At 42.9% G+C, this 16,657-nt stretch overlaps 8 non-coding genes across 8 annotated transcripts; all 8 read left to right on the forward strand.

The window, feature by feature from the left end:
* The first annotated feature begins 493 nt into the window (after nucleotides 1–493).
* Nucleotides 494–567, forward strand: TRNAI-AAU (transfer RNA isoleucine (anticodon AAU)). The gene has a single exon. It is a non-coding gene; the product is annotated as a tRNA-Ile (tRNA).
* A 677-nt stretch (nucleotides 568–1,244) lies between these two features.
* TRNAI-AAU (transfer RNA isoleucine (anticodon AAU)) lies at nucleotides 1,245–1,318 on the forward strand. Its single transcript has one exon. It is a non-coding gene; the product is annotated as a tRNA-Ile (tRNA).
* A 1,888-nt stretch (nucleotides 1,319–3,206) lies between these two features.
* TRNAI-AAU (transfer RNA isoleucine (anticodon AAU)) lies at nucleotides 3,207–3,280 on the forward strand. Its single transcript has one exon. It is a non-coding gene; the product is annotated as a tRNA-Ile (tRNA).
* A 675-nt stretch (nucleotides 3,281–3,955) lies between these two features.
* TRNAI-AAU (transfer RNA isoleucine (anticodon AAU)) lies at nucleotides 3,956–4,029 on the forward strand. Its single transcript has one exon. It is a non-coding gene; the product is annotated as a tRNA-Ile (tRNA).
* A 677-nt stretch (nucleotides 4,030–4,706) lies between these two features.
* TRNAI-AAU (transfer RNA isoleucine (anticodon AAU)) lies at nucleotides 4,707–4,780 on the forward strand. The gene has a single exon. It is a non-coding gene; the product is annotated as a tRNA-Ile (tRNA).
* Nucleotides 4,781–5,053: 273 nt separating this feature from the next.
* TRNAI-AAU (transfer RNA isoleucine (anticodon AAU)) lies at nucleotides 5,054–5,127 on the forward strand. Its single transcript has one exon. It is a non-coding gene; the product is annotated as a tRNA-Ile (tRNA).
* A 2,324-nt stretch (nucleotides 5,128–7,451) lies between these two features.
* TRNAI-AAU (transfer RNA isoleucine (anticodon AAU)) lies at nucleotides 7,452–7,525 on the forward strand. The gene has a single exon. It is a non-coding gene; the product is annotated as a tRNA-Ile (tRNA).
* Nucleotides 7,526–9,330: 1,805 nt separating this feature from the next.
* TRNAI-AAU (transfer RNA isoleucine (anticodon AAU)) lies at nucleotides 9,331–9,404 on the forward strand. The gene has a single exon. It is a non-coding gene; the product is annotated as a tRNA-Ile (tRNA).
* The last annotated feature ends 7,253 nt before the right edge of the window (nucleotides 9,405–16,657 follow it).

The following is a 16,657-nucleotide window of genomic DNA, read 5'->3' on the forward strand; positions in this document are numbered from 1 at the left end:
ATGAGTTAGGCATTTTCTTTCAAGGGAAGAAAACTCCCCCCTGCAACTGGCCTCCCTCCTATGCTCCAGTCAGAAGGCATACTTTTTCTGACTGAGCATGGTGCTAATCACGCCAAGTTGGCGGATTTGATCCCAGTATTGGCCACTTTGTCAATTTGGGAAATATTTCTGCAGAAGCATGAGATTGATGCAGAATTCCCACCCACAGCTTTAGATTTACTATGACTAGTTTGCTGTTTTGTTGGAAGCAGCAGTCCATAAATGGTCACAGGTCAGTACTGCTGTGGGAAATGACCAATGAGATGCATTTAACCTTCTTTGTCCCAGTTCTACTTAAATGTGATGCAGGCTACAAGTCAGTTTGAAGATAATTGTCATATTCATGAATTTCCTTCAGATCACATGTAGTTTTTCTTTAGGTTGTTGTGAGGATAAGGGTTTTATGTGTGAATGACTTAGGCATTTTTTTTCCAAGGGAAACAGACTCTCAGCTGGCCGGTTAGCTCAGTTGGTTAGAGCGTGGTGCTAATAACGCCAAGGTCACGGGTTCGATCCCCGTATTGGCCACTTTGTCATTTTGGGAAATATTTCTGCAGAAGCATGAGATTGATGCAGAATTGGCACTCACAGCTTTAGAGTTACTAACACAAGATTGCTGTTTTGTTGGAAGCAGCTGTGCATACATGGTCACGGGTCAGTACTGCTGCGGGACATAACCAATGTTGTTGTGAGGATAAGGGTTGTATTTGTGAATGAGTTAGGCATTTTCTTTCAAGGGAAGAAAACTCCCCCCTGCAACTGGCCTCCCTCCTATGCTCCAGTCAGAAGGCATACTTTTTCTGACTGAGCATGGTGCTAATCACGCCAAGTTAGCGGATTTGATCCCAGTATTGGACACTTTGTCAATTTGGGAAATATTTCTGCAGAAGCATGAGATTGATGCAGAATTCCCACCCACAGCTTTAGATTTACTATGACTAGTTTGCTGTTTTGTTGGAAGCAGCAGTCCATAAATGGTCACAGGTCAGTACTGCTGTGGGAAATGACCAATGAGATGCATTTAACCTTCTTTGTCCCAGTTCTACTTAAATGTGATGCAGGCTACAAGTCAGTTTGAAGATAATTGTCATATTCATGAATTTCCTTCAGGTCACATGGAGTTTTTCTTTAGGTTGTTGTGAGGATAAGGGTTTTATGTGTGAATGAGTTAGGCATTTTTTTCCAAGGGAAAGAGACTCTCAGCTGGCCGGTTAGCTCAGTTGGTTAGAGCGTGGTGCTAATAACGCCAACGTCACGGGTTCGATCCCCGTATTGGCCACTTTGTCATTTTGGGAAATATTTCTGCAGAAGGATGAGATTGATGCAGAATTGGCACTCACAGCTTTAGAGTTACTAACACAAGATTGCTGTTTTGTTGGAAGCAGCTGTGCATACATGGTCACGGGTCAGTACTGCTGCGGGACATAACCAATGTTGTTGTGAGGATAAGGGTTTTATTTGTGAATGAGTTAGGCATTTTCTTTCAAGGGAAGAAAACTCCCCCCTGCAACTGGCCTCCCTCCTATGCTCCAGTCAGAAGGCATACTTTTTCTGACTGAGCATGGTGCTAATCACGCCAAGTTAGCGGATTTGATCCCAGTATTGGCCACTTTGTCAATTTGGGAAATATTTCTGCAGAAGCATGAGATTGATGCAGAATTCCCACCCACAGCTTTAGATTTACTCTGACTAGTTTGCTGTTTTGTTGGAAGCAGCAGTCCATAAATGGTCACAGGTCAGTACTGCTGTGGGAAATGACCAATGAGATGCATTTAACCTTCTTTGTCCCAGTTCTACTTAAATGTGATGCAGGCTACAAGTCAGTTTGAAGATAATTGTCATATTCATGAATTTCCTTCAGATCACATGTAGTTTTTTCTTTAGGTTGTTGTGAGGATAAGGGTTTTATGTGTGAATGACTTAGGCATTTTTCTTCCAAGGGAAGAAAAAATCCCCCTGCAACTGGCCTCCCTCTTATGCTCCAGTCAGAAACAGGACTCTCAGCTGGTCGGTTAGCTCAGTTGGTTAGAGTTTGACTAGTTAGAGTTTGACTAGTTTGCTGTTTTGTTGGAAGCAGCAGTCCATAAATGGTCACAGGTCAGTACTGCTGTGGGAAATGACCAATGAGATGCATTTAACCTTCTTTGTCCCAGTTCTACTTAAATGTGATGCAGGCTACAAGTCAGTTTGAACATAATTGTCATATTCATGAATTTCCTTCAGATCACATGTAGTTTTTATTTAGGTTGTTGTGAGGATAAGGGTTTTATGTGTGAATGACTTAGGCATTTTTTTTCCAAGGGAAGAAAAAATCCCCCTGCAACTGGCCTCCCTCTTATGCTCCAGTCAGAAACAGGAGTCTCAGCTGGTCGGTTAGCGCAGTTGGTTAGAGCATGGTGCTAATAACGCTAAGGTCACGGGTTCGATCCCCGTGTTGGCCACTTTGTCATTTTGGGAAATATTTCTGCAGAAGCATGAGATTGATGCAGAATTGGCACTCACAGCTTTAGAGTTACTAACACAAGATTGCTGTTTAGTTGGAAGCAGCTGTGCATACATGGTCACGGGTCAGTACTGCTGCGGGACATAACCAATGTTGTTGTGAGGATAAGGGTTGTATTTGTGAATGAGTTAGGCATTTTCTTTCAAGGGAAGAAAGCTCCCCCCTGCAACTGCCCTCCCTCCTATGCTCCAGTCAGAAGGCATACTTTTTCTGACTGAGCATGGTGCTAATCACGCCAAGTTAGCGAATTTGATCCCAGTATTGGCCACTTTGTCAATTTGGGAAATATTTCTGCAGAAGCATGAGATTGATGCAGAATTCCCACCCACAGCTTTAGATTTACTATGACAAGTTTGCTGTTTTGTTGGAAGCAGCAGTCCATAAATGGTCACAGGTCAGTACTGCTGTGGGAAATGACCAATGAGATGCATTTAACCTTCTTTGTCCCAGTTCTACTTAAATGTGATGCAGGCTACAAGTCAGTTTGAAGATAATTGTCATATTCGTGAATTTCCTTCAGATCACATGTAGTTTTTCTTTAGGTTGTTGTGAGGATAAGGGTTTTATGTGTGAATGAGTTAGGCATTTTTTTTCCAAGGGAAGAAAAAATCCCCCTGCAACTGGCCTCCCTCTTATGCTCCAGTCAGAAACAGGAGTCTCAGCTGGCCGGTTAGCTCAGTTGGTTAGAGCGTGGTGCTAATAGCACCAAGGTCACGGGTTCGATCCCCGTATTGGCCACTTTGTCATTTTGGGAAATATTTCTGCAGAAGGATGAGATTGATGCAGAATTGGCACTCACAGCTTTAGAGTTACTAACACAAGATTGCTGTTTGTTGGAAGCAGCTGTGCATACATAGTCACGGGTCAGTACTGCTGCGGACATAACCAATGTTGTTGTGAGGATAAGGGTTGTATTTGTGAATGAGTTAGGCATTTTCTTTCAAGGGAAGAAAACTCCCCCCTGCAACTGGCCTCCCTCCTATGCTCCAGTCAGAAGGCATACTTTTTCTGACTGAGCATGGTGCTAATCACGCCAAGTTAGCGGATTTGATCCCAGTATTGGACACTTTGTCAATTTGGGAAATATTTCTGCAGAAGCATGAGATTGATGCAGAATTCCCACCCACAGCTTTAGATTTACTATGACTAGTTTGCTGTTTTGTTGGAAGCAGCAGTCCATAAATGGTCACAGGTCAGTACTGCTGTGGGAAATGACCAATGAGATGCATTTAACCTTCTTTGTCCCAGTTCTACTTAAATGTGATGCAGGCTACAAGTCAGTTTGAAGATAATTGTCATATTCATGAATTTCCTTCAGGTCACATGGAGTTTTTCTTTAGGTTGTTGTGAGGATAAGGGTTTTATGTGTGAATGAGTTAGGCATTTTTTTCCAAGGGAAAGAGACTCTCAGCTGGCCGGTTAGCTCAGTTGGTTAGAGCGTGGTGCTAATAACGCCAACGTCACGGGTTCGATCCCCGTATTGGCCACTTTGTCATTTTGGGAAATATTTCTGCAGAAGGATGAGATTGATGCAGAATTGGCACTCACAGCTTTAGAGTTACTAACACAAGATTGCTGTTTTGTTGGAAGCAGCTGTGCATACATGGTCACGGGTCAGTACTGCTGCGGGACATAACCAATGTTGTTGTGAGGATAAGGGTTGTATTTGTGAATGAGTTAGGCATTTTCTTTCAAGGGAAGAAAACTCCCCCCTGCAACTGGCCTCCCTCCTATGCTCCAGTCAGAAGGCATACTTTTTCTGACTGAGCATGGTGCTAATCACGCCAAGTTAGCGGATTTGATCCCAGTATTGGCCACTTTGTCAATTTGGGAAATATTTCTGCAGAAGCATGAGATTGATGCAGAATTCCCACCCACAGCTTTAGATTTACTCTGACTAGTTTGCTGTTTTGTTGGAAGCAGCAGTCCATAAATGGTCACAGGTCAGTACTGCTGTGGGAAATGACCAATGAGATGCATTTAACCTTCTTTGTCCCAGTTCTACTTAAATGTGATGCAGGCTACAAGTCAGTTTGAAGATAATTGTCATATTCATGAATTTCCTTCGGATCACATGTAGTTTTTCTTTAGGTTGTTGTGAGGATAAGGGTTTTATGTGTGAATGAGTTAGGCATTTTTTTCCAAGGGAAAGAGACTCTCAGCTGGCCGGTTAGCTCAGTTGGTTAGAGCGTGGTGCTAATAACGCCAAGGTCACGGGTTCGATCCCCGTATTGGCCACTTTGTCATTTTGGGAAATATTTCTGCAGAAGGATGAGATTGATGCAGAATTGGCACTCACAGCTTTAGAGTTACTAACACAAGATTGCTGTTTTGTTGGAAGCAGCTGTGCATATAGTCACGGGTCAGTACTGCTGCGGACATAACCAATGTTGTTGTGAGGATAAGGGTTTTATGTGTGAATGACTTAGGCATTTTTTTTCCAAGGGAAGAAAAAATCCCCCTGCAACTGGCCTCCCTCTTATGCTTGAGTCAGAAACAGGACTCTCAGCTGGTTGGTTAGCTCAGTTGGTTAGAGCGTGGTGCTAATAACACCAAGGTCACGGGTTCGATCCCCGTATTGGCCACTTTGTCATTTTGGGAAATATTTCTGCAGAAGCATGAGATTGATGCAGAATTGGCACTCACAGCTTTAGAGTTACTAACACAAGATTGCTATTTTGTTGGAAGCAGCTGTGCATACATGGTCACGGGTCAGTACTGCTGCGGGACATAACCAATGTTGTTGTGAGGATAAGGGTTGTATTTGTGAATGAGTTAGGCATTTTCTTTCAAGGGAAGAAAGCTCCCCCCTGCAACTGGCCTCCCTCCTATGCTCCAGTCAGAAGGCATACTTTATCTGACTGAGCATGGTGCTAATCACGCCAAGTTAGCGAATTTGATCCCAGTATTGGCCACTTTGTCAATTTGGGAAATATTTCTGCAGAAGCATGAGATTGATGCAGAATTCCCACCCACAGCTTTAGATTTACTATGACTAGTTTCCTGTTTTGTTGGAAGCAGCAGTCCATAAATGGTCACAGGTCAGTACTGCTGTGGGAAATGACCAATGAGATGCATTTAACCTTCTTTGTCCCAGTTCTACTTAAATGTGATGCAGGCTATAAGTCAGTTTGAAGATAATTGTCATATTCGTGAATTTCCTTCAGATCACATTTAGTTTTTCTTTAGGTTGTTGTGAGGATAAGGGTTTTATGTGTGAATGACTTAGGCATTTTTTTTCCAAGAGAAGAATAAATCCCCCTGCAACTGGCCTCCCTCTTATGCTCCAGTCAGAAACAGAACTCTTAGCTGGTCGGTTAGCTCAGTTGGTTAGAGAGTGGTGCTAATAACGCCAAGGTCACGGGTTCAATCCCCGTATTGGCCACTTTGTCATTTTGGGAAATATTTCTGCAGAAGCATGAGATTGATGCAGAATTGGCACTCACAGCTTTAGAGTTACTAACACAAGATTGCTGTTTTGTTGGAAGCAGCTGTGCATACATAGTCACGGGTCAGTACTGCTGCGGACATAACCAATGTTGTTGTGAGGATAAGGGTTGTATTTGTGAATGAGTTAGGCATTTTCTTTCAAGGGAAGAAAACTCCCCCCTGCAACTGGCCTCCCTCCTATGCTCCAGTCAGAAGGCATACTTTTTCTGACTGAGCATGGTGCTAATCACGCCAAGTTAGCGAATTTGATCCCAGTATTGGCCACTTTGTCAATTTGGGAAATATTTCTGCAGAAGCATGAGATTGATGCAGAATTCCCACCCACAGCTTTAGATTTACTATGACTAGTTTGCTGTTTTGTTGGAAGCAGCAGTCCATAAATGGTCACAGGTCAGTACTGCTGTGGGAAATGACCAATGAGATGCATTTAACCTTCTTTGTCCCAGTTCTACTTAAATGTGATGCAGGCTACAAGTCAGTTTGAAGATAATTGTCATATTCGTGAATTTCCTTCAGATCACATGTAGTTTTTCTTTAGGTTGTTGTGAGGATAAGGGTTTTATGTGTGAATGACTTAGGCATTTTTTTTCCAAGAGAAGAATAAATCCCCCTGCAACTGGCCTCCCTCTTATGCTCCAGTCAGAAACAGAACTCTTAGCTGGTCGGTTAGCTCAGTTGGTTAGAGAGTGGTGCTAATAACGCCAAGGTCACGGGTTCGATCCCCGTATTGGCCACTTTGTCATTTTGGGAAATATTTCTGCAGAAGCATGAGATTGATGCAGAATTGGCACTCACAGCTTTAGAGTTACTAACACAAGATTGCTGTTTTGTTGGAAGCAGCTGTGCATACATAGTCACGGGTCAGTACTGCTGCGGACATAACCAATGTTGTTGTGAGGATAAGGGTTGTATTTGTGAATGAGTTAGGCATTTTCTTTCAAGGGAAGAAAACTCCCCCCTGCAACTGGCCTCCCTCCTATGCTCCAGTCAGAAGGCATACTTTTTCTGACTGAGCATGGTGCTAATCACGCCAAGTTAGCGAATTTGATCCCAGTATTGGCCACTTTGTCAATTTGGGAAATATTTCTGCAGAAGCATGAGATTGATGCAGAATTCCCACCCACAGCTTTAGATTTACTATGACTAGTTTGCTGTTTTGTTGGAAGCAGCAGTCCATAAATGGTCACAGGTCAGTACTGCTGTGGGAAATGACCAATGAGATGCATTTAACCTTCTTTGTCCCAGTTCTACTTAAATGTGATGCAGGCTACAAGTCAGTTTGAAGATAATTGTCATATTCATGAATTTCCTTCAGATCACATGTAGTTTTTCTTTAGGTTGTTGTGAGGATAAGGGTTTTATGTGTGAATGACTTAGGCATTTTTTTTCCAAGGGAACAAAAAATCCCCCTGCAACTGGCCTCCCTCTTATGCTCCAGTCAGAAACAGGACTCTCAGCTGGTCGGTTAGCTCAGTTGGTTAGAGCGTGGTGCTAATAACGCCAAGGTCACGGGTTCGATCCCCGTATTGGCCACTTTGTCATTTTGGGAAATATTTCTGCAGAAGCATGAGATTGATGCAGAATTGGCACTCACAGCTTTAGAGTTACTAACACAAGATTGCTGTTTTGTTGGAAGCAGCTGTGCATACATGGTCACTGGTCAGTACTGCTGCAGGACATAACCAATGTTGTTGTGAGGATAAGGGTTGTATTTGTGAATGAGTTAGGCATTTTCTTTCAAGGGAAGAAAGCTCCCCCCTGCAACTGGCCTCCCTCCTATGCTCCAGTCAGAAGGCATACTTTTTCTGACTGAGCATGGTGCTAATCACGCCAAGTTAGCGAATTTGATCCCAGTATTGGCCACTTTGTCAATTTGGGAAATATTTCTGCAGAAGGATGAGATTGATGCAGAATTCCCACCCACAGCTTTAGATTTACTATGACTAGTTTCCTGTTTTGTTGGAAGCAGCAGTCCATAAATGGTCACAGGTCAGTACTTCTGTGGGAAATGACCAATGAGATGCATTTAACCTTCTTTGTCCCAGTTCTACTTAAATGTGATGCAGGCTACAAGTCAGTTTGAAGATAATTGTCATATTCGTGAATTTCCTTCAGATCACATGTAGTTTTTCTTTAGGTTGTTGTGAGGATAAGGGTTTTATGTGTGAATGAGTTAGGCATTTTTTTTCCAAGGGAAGAAAAAATCCCCCTGCAACTGGCCTCCCTCTTATGCTCCAGTTAGAAATATGCCTCTCAGCTGGCCGGTTAGCTCAGTTGGTTAGAGCGTGGTGCTAATAATGCCAAGGTCACGGGAGCGATCCCCGTATTGGCCACTTTGTCATTTTGGGAAATATTTCTGCAGAAGGATGAGACTGATGCAGAATTGGCACTCACAGCTTTAGAGTTACTAACACAAGATTGCTGTTTTGTTGGAAGCAGCTGTGCATACATAATCACGGGTCAGTACTGCTGCGGACATAACCAATGTTGTTGTGAGGATAAGGGTTGTATTTGTGAATGAGTTAGGCATTTTCTTTCAAGGGAAGAAAACTCCCCCCTGCAACTGGCCTCCCTCCTATGCTCCAGTCAGAAGGCTTACTTTTTCTGACTGAGCATGGTGCTAATCATGCCAAGTTAGCGAATTTGATCCCAGTATTGGCCACTTTGTCAATTTGGGAAATATTTCTGCAGAAGGATGAGATTGATGCAGAATTGGCACTCACAGCTTTAGAGTTACTAACACAAGATTGCTGTTTTGTTGGAAGCAGCTGTGCATACATAGTCACGGGTCAGTACTACTGCGGACATAACCAATGTTGTTGTGAGGATAAGGGTTGTATTTGTGAATGAGTTAGGCATTTTCTTTCAAGGGAAGAAAACTCCCCCCTGCAACTGGCCTCCCTCCTATGCTCCAGTCAGAAGGCATACTTTTTCTGACTGAGCATGGTGCTAATCACGCCAAGTTAGCGAAATTGATCCCAGTATTGGCCACTTTGTCAATTTGGGAAATATTTCTGCAGAAGCATGAGATTGATGCAGAATTCCCACCCACAGCTTTAGATTTATTATGACAAGTTTGCTGTTTTGTTGGAAGCAGCAGTCCATAAATGGTCACAGGTCAGTACTGCTGTGGGAAATGACCAATGAGATGCATTTAACCTTCTTTGTCCCAGTTCTACTTAAATGTGAGGCAGGCTACAAGTCAGTTTGAAGATAATTGTCATATTCATGAATTTCCTTCAGATCACATGTAGTTTTTCTTTAGGTTGTTGTGAGGATAAGGGTTTTATGTGTGAATGAGTTAGGCATTTTTTTCCAAGGGAAAGAGACTCTCAGCTGGCCGGTTAGCTCAGTTGGTTAGAGCGTGGTGCTAATAACGCCAAGGTCACGGGTTCGATCCCCGTATTGGCCACTTTGTCATTTTGGGAAATATTTCTGCAGAAGGATGAGATTGATGCAGAATTGGCACTCACAGCTTTAGAGTTACTAACACAAGATTGCTGTTTTGTTGGAAGCAGCTGTGCATATAGTCACGGGTCAGTACTGCTGCGGACATAACCAATGTTGCTGTGAGGATAAGGGTTGTATTTGTGAATGAGTTAGGCATTTTCTTTCAAGGGAAGAAAACTCCCCCCTGCAACTGGCCTCCCTCCTATGCTCCAGTCAGAAGGCATACTTTTTCTGACTGAGCATGGTGCTAATCACGCCAAGTTAGCGAATTTGATCCCAGTATTGGCCACTTTGTCAATTTGGGAAATATTTCTGCAGAAGCATGAGATTGATGCAGAATTCCCACCCACAGCTTTAGATTTACTATGACTAGTTTGCTGTTTTGTTGGAAGCAGCAGTCCATAAATGGTCACAGGTCAGTACTGCTGTGGGAAATGACCAATGAGATGCATTTAACCTTCTTTGTCCCAGTTCTACTTAAATGTGATGCAGGCTACAAGTCAGTTTGAAGATAATTGTCATATTCATGAATTTCCTTCATATCACATGTAGTTTTTCTTTAGGTTGTTGTGAGGATAAGGGTTTTATGTGTGAATGAGTTAGGCATTTTTTTTCCAAGGGAAAAAGACTTTCAGCTGGCCGGTTAGCTCAGTTGGTTAGAGCGTGGTGCTAATAATGGCAAGGTCACGGGTCCCCGTATTGGCCTCCTTGTCATTTTGGGAAATATTTCTGCAGAAGCATGAGATTGATGCAGAATTGGCACTCACAGCTTTAGAGTTACTAACACAAGATTGCTGTTTTGTTGGAAGCAGCTGTGCATACATGGTCACGGGTCAGTACTGCTGCGGGACATAACCAATGTTGTTGTGAGGATAAGGGTTGTATTTGTGAATGAGTTAGGCATTTTCTTTCAAGGGAAGAAAACTCCCCCCTGCAACTGGCCTCCCTCCTATGCTCCAGTCAGAAGGCATACTTTTTCTGACTGAGCATGGTGCTAATCACGCCAAGTTAGCGAATTTGATCCCAGTATTGGCCACTTTGTCAATTTGGGAAATATTTCTGCAGAAGGATGAGATTGATGCAGAATTCCCACCCACAGCTTTAGATTTACTATGACTAGTTTCCTGTTTTGTTGGAAGCAGCAGTCCATAAATGGTCACAGGTCAGTACTTCTGTGGGAAATGACCAATGAGATGCATTTAACCTTCTTTGTCCCAGTTCTACTTAAATGTGATGCAGGCTCCAAGTCAGTTTGAAGATAATTGTCATATTCGTGAATTTCCTTCAGATCACATGTAGTTTTTCTTTAGGTTGTTGTGAGGATAAGGGTTTTATGTGTGAATGAGTTAGGCATTTTTTTTCCAAGGTAAGAAAAAATCCCCCTGCAACTGGCCTCCCTCTTATGCTCCAGTTAAAAATATGCCTCTCAGCTGGCCGGTTAGCTCAGTTGGTTAGAGCGTGGTGCTAATAACGCCAAGGTCACGGGAGCGATCCCCGTATTGGCCACTTTGTCATTTTGGGAAATATTTCTGCAGAAGGATGAGATTGATGCAGAATTGGCACTCACAGCTTTAGAGTTACTAACACAAGATTGCTGTTTTGTTGGAAGCAGCTGTGCATACATAATCACGGGTCAGTACTGCTGCGGACATAACCAATGTTGTTGTGAGGATAAGGGTTGTATTTGTGAATGAGTTAGGCATTTTCTTTCAAGGGAAGAAAACTCCCCCCTGCAACTGGCCTCCCTCCTATGCTCCAGTCAGAAGGCTTACTTTTTCTGACTGAGCATGGTGCTAATCATGCCAAGTTAGCGAATTTGATCCCAGTATTGGCCACTTTGTCAATTTGGGAAATATTTCTGCAGAAGGATGAGATTGATGCAGAATTGGCACTCACAGCTTTAGAGTTACTAACACAAGATTGCTGTTTTGTTGGAAGCAGCTGTGCATACATAGTCACGGGTCAGTACTACTGCGGACATAACCAATATTGTTGTGAGGATAAGGGTTGTATTTGTGAATGAGTTAGGCATTTTCTTTCAAGGGAAGAAAACTCCCCCCTGCAACTGGCCTCCCTCCTATGCTCCAGTCAGAAGGCATACTTTTTCTGACTGAGCATGGTGCTAATCACGCCAAGTTAGCGAAATTGATCCCAGTATTGGCCACTTTGTCAATTTGGGAAATATTTCTGCAGAAGCATGAGATTGATGCAGAATTCCCACCCACAGCTTTAGATTTATTATGACAAGTTTGCTGTTTTGTTGGAAGCAGCAGTCCATAAATGGTCACAGGTCAGTACTTCTGTGGGAAATGACCAATGAGATGCATTTAACCTTCTTTGTCCCAGTTCTACTTAAATGTGATGCAGGCTCCAAGTCAGTTTGAAGATAATTGTCATATTCGTGAATTTCCTTCAGATCACATGTAGTTTTTCTTTAGGTTGTTGTGAGGATAAGGGTTTTATGTGTGAATGAGTTAGGCATTTTTTTTCCAAGGTAAGAAAAAATCCCCCTGCAACTGGCCTCCCTCTTATGCTCCAGTTAAAAATATGCCTCTCAGCTGGCCGGTTAGCTCAGTTGGTTAGAGCGTGGTGCTAATAACGCCAAGGTCACGGGAGCGATCCCCGTATTGGCCACTTTGTCATTTTGGGAAATATTTCTGCAGAAGGATGAGATTGATGCAGAATTGGCACTCACAGCTTTAGAGTTACTAACACAAGATTGCTGTTTTGTTGGAAGCAGCTGTGCATACATAATCACGGGTCAGTACTGCTGCGGACATAACCAATGTTGTTGTGAGGATAAGGGTTGTATTTGTGAATAAGTTAGGCATTTTCTTTCAAGGGAAGAAAACTCCCCCCTGCAACTGGCCTCCCTCCTATGCTCCAGTCAGAAGGCTTACTTTTTCTGACTGAGCATGGTGCTAATCATGCCAAGTTAGCGAATTTGATCCCAGTATTGGCCACTTTGTCAATTTGGGAAATATTTCTGCAGAAGGATGAGATTGATGCAGAATTGGCACTCACAGCTTTAGAGTTACTAACACAAGATTGCTGTTTTGTTGGAAGCAGCTGTGCATACATAGTCACGGGTCAGTACTACTGCGGACATAACCAATATTGTTGTGAGGATAAGGGTTGTATTTGTGAATGAGTTAGGCATTTTCTTTCAAGGGAAGAAAACTCCCCCCTGCAACTGGCCTCCCTCCTATGCTCCAGTCAGAAGGCATACTTTTTCTGACTGAGCATGGTGCTAATCACGCCAAGTTAGCGAAATTGATCCCAGTATTGGCCACTTTGTCAATTTGGGAAATATTTCTGCAGAAGCATGAGATTGATGCAGAATTCCCACCCACAGCTTTAGATTTATTATGACAAGTTTGCTGTTTTGTTGGAAGCAGCAGTCCATAAATGGTCACAGGTCAGTACTGCTGTGGGAAATGACCAATGAGATGCATTTAACCTTCTTTGTCCCAGTTCTACTTAAATGTGATGCAGGCTACAAGTCAGTTTGAAGATAATTGTCATATTCATGAATTTCCTTCAGATCACATGTAGTTTTTCTTTAGGTTGTTGTGAGGATAAGGGTTTTATGTGTGAATGAGTTAGGCATTTTTTTCCAAGGGAAAGAAACTCTCAGCTGGCCGGTTAGCTCAGTTGGTTAGAGCGTGGTGCTAATAATGGCAAGGTCACGGGTCCCCGTATTGGCCTCCTTGTCATTTTGGGAAATATTTCTGCAGAAGCATGAGATTGATGCAGAATTGGCACTCACAGCTTTAGAGTTACTAACACAAGATTGCTGTTTTGTTGGAAGCAGCTGTGCATACATGGTCACGGGTCAGTACTGCTGCGGGACATAACCAATGTTGTTGTGAGGATAAGGGTTGTATTTGTGAATGAGTTAGGCATTTTCTTTCAAGGGAAGAAAACTCCCCCCTGCAACTGGCCTCCCTCCTATGCTCCAGTCAGAAGGCATACTTTTTCTGACTGAGCATGGTGCTAATCACGCCAAGTTAGCGGATTTGATCCCAGTATTGGCCACTTTGTCAATTTGGGAAATATTTCTGCAGAAGCATGAGATTGATGCAGAATTCCCACCCACAGCTTTAGATTTACTATGACTAGTTTGCTGTTTTGTTGGAAGCAGCAGTCCATAAATGGTCACAGGTCAGTACTTCTGTGGGAAATGACCAATGAGATGCATTTAACCTTCTTTGTCCCAGTTCTACTTAAATGTGATGCAGGCTCCAAGTCAGTTTGAAGATAATTGTCATATTCGTGAATTTCCTTCAGATCACATGTAGTTTTTCTTTAGTTTGTTGTGAGGATAAGGGTTTTATGTGTGAATGAGTTAGGCATTTTTTTTCCAAGGTAAGAAAAAATCCCCCTGCAACTGGCCTCCCTCTTATGCTCCAGTTAAAAATATGCCTCTCAGCTGGCCGGTTAGCTCAGTTGGTTAGAGCGTGGTGCTAATAACGCCAAGGTCACGGGAGCGATCCCCGTATTGGCCACTTTGTCATTTTGGGAAATATTTCTGCAGAAGGATGAGATTGATGCAGAATTGGCACTCACAGCTTTAGAGTTACTAACACAAGATTGCTGTTTTGTTGGAAGCAGCTGTGCATACATAATCACGGGTCAGTACTGCTGCGGACATAACCAATGTTGTTGTGAGGATAAGGGTTGTATTTGTGAATGAGTTAGGCATTTTCTTTCAAGGGAAGAAAACTCCCCCCTGCAACTGGCCTCCCTCCTATGCTCCAGTCAGAAGGCTTACTTTTTCTGACTGAGCATGGTGCTAATCATGCCAAGTTAGCGAATTTGATCCCAGTATTGGCCACTTTGTCAATTTGGGAAATATTTCTGCAGAAGGATGAGATTGATGCAGAATTGGCACTCACAGCTTTAGAGTTACTAACACAAGATTGCTGTTTTGTTGGAAGCAGCTGTGCATACATAGTCACGGGTCAGTACTACTGCGGACATAACCAATATTGTTGTGAGGATAAGGGTTGTATTTGTGAATGAGTTAGGCATTTTCTTTCAAGGGAAGAAAACTCCCCCCTGCAACTGGCCTCCCTCCTATGCTCCAGTCAGAAGGCATACTTTTTCTGACTGAGCATGGTGCTAATCACGCCAAGTTAGCGAAATTGATCCCAGTATTGGCCACTTTGTCAATTTGGGAAATATTTCTGCAGAAGCATGAGATTGATGCAGAATTCCCACCCACAGCTTTAGATTTATTATGACAAGTTTGCTGTTTTGTTGGAAGCAGCAGTCCATAAATGGTCACAGGTCAGTACTGCTGTGGGAAATGACCAATGAGATGCATTTAACCTTCTTTGTCCCAGTTCTACTTAAATGTGATGCAGGCTACAAGTCAGTTTGAAGATAATTGTCATATTCATGAATTTCCTTCAGATCACATGTAGTTTTTCTTTAGGTTGTTGTGAGGATAAGGGTTTTATGTGTGAATGAGTTAGGCATTTTTTTCCAAGGGAAAGAAACTCTCAGCTGGCCGGTTAGCTCAGTTGGTTAGAGCGTGGTGCTAATAATGGCAAGGTCACGGGTCCCCGTATTGGCCTCCTTGTCATTTTGGGAAATATTTCTGCAGAAGCATGAGATTGATGCAGAATTGGCACTCACAGCTTTAGAGTTACTAACACAAGATTGCTGTTTTGTTGGAAGCAGCTGTGCATACATGGTCACGGGTCAGTACTGCTGCGGGACATAACCAATGTTGTTGTGAGGATAAGGGTTGTATTTGTGAATGAGTTAGGCATTTTCTTTCAAGGGAAGAAAACTCCCCCCTGCAACTGGCCTCCCTCCTATGCTCCAGTCAGAAGGCATACTTTTTCTGACTGAGCATGGTGCTAATCACGCCAAGTTAGCGGATTTGATCCCAGTATTGGCCACTTTGTCAATTTGGGAAATATTTCTGCAGAAGCATGAGATTGATGCAGAATTCCCACCCACAGCTTTAGATTTACTATGACTAGTTTGCTGTTTTGTTGGAAGCAGCAGTCCATAAATGGTCACAGGTCAGTACTGCTGTGGGAAATGACCAATGAGATGCATTTAACCTTCTTTGTCCCAGTTCTACTTAAATGTGATGCAGGCTACAAGTCAGTTTGAAGATAATTGTCATATTCATGAATTTCCTTCAGGTCACATGGAGTTTTTCTTTAGGTTGTTGTGAGGATAAGGGTTTTATGTGTGAATGACTTAGGCATTTTTTTTCCAAGGGAAGAAAAAATCCCCCTGCACCTGGCCTCCCTCTTATGCTTGAGTCAGAAACAGGACTCTCAGCTGGTTGGTTAGCTCAGTTGGTTAGAGCGTGGTGCTAATAACACCAAGGTCACGGGTTCGATCCCCATATTGGCCACTTTGTCATTTCGGGAAATATTTCTGCAGAAGCATGAGATTGATGCAGAATTGGCACTTACAGCTTTAGAGTTACTAACACAAGATTGCTGTTTTGTTGGAAACAGCTGTGCATACATGGTCACGGGTCAGTACTGCTGCGGGACATAACCAATGTTGTTGTGAGGATAAGGGTTGTATTTGTGAATGAGTTAGGCATTTTCTTTCAAGGGAAGAAAGCTCCCCCCTGCAACTGGCCTCCCTCCTATGCTCCAGTCAGAAGGCATACTTTTTCTGACTGAGCATGGTGCTAATCACGCCAAGTTAGCGAATTTGATCCCAGTATTGGCCACTTTGTCAATTTGGGAAATATTTCTGCAGAAGGATGAGATTGATGCAGAATTCCCACCCACAGCTTTAGATTTACTATGACTAGTTTCCTGTTTTGTTGGAAGCAGCAGTCCATAAATGGTCACAGGTCAGTACTTCTGTGGGAAATGACCAATGAGATGCATTTAACCTTCTTTGTCCCAGTTCTACTTAAATGTGATGCAGGCTACAAGTCAGTTTGAAGATAATTGTCATATTCATGAATTTCCTTCAGATCACATGTAGTTTTTCTTTAGGTTGTTGTGAGGATAAGGGTTTTATGTGTGAATGACTTAGGCATTTTTTTTCCAAGGGAAGAAAAAATCCCCCTGCAACTGGCCTCCCTCTTATGCTCCAGTCAGAAAGAGAACTCTTAGCTGGTTGGTTAGCTCAGTTGGTTAGAGCGTGGAGCTAATAGCGCCAAGGTCACGGGTTCGATCCCCGTATTGGCCACTTTGTCATTTCGGGAAATATTTCTGCAGAAGC

This window comes from Ambystoma mexicanum, chromosome 1p (genome assembly GCF_040938575.1).
Source record: "Ambystoma mexicanum isolate Mex_15411 chromosome 1p, UKY_AmexF1_1, whole genome shotgun sequence".
Taxonomy (NCBI): domain Eukaryota; kingdom Metazoa; phylum Chordata; class Amphibia; order Caudata; family Ambystomatidae; genus Ambystoma; species Ambystoma mexicanum.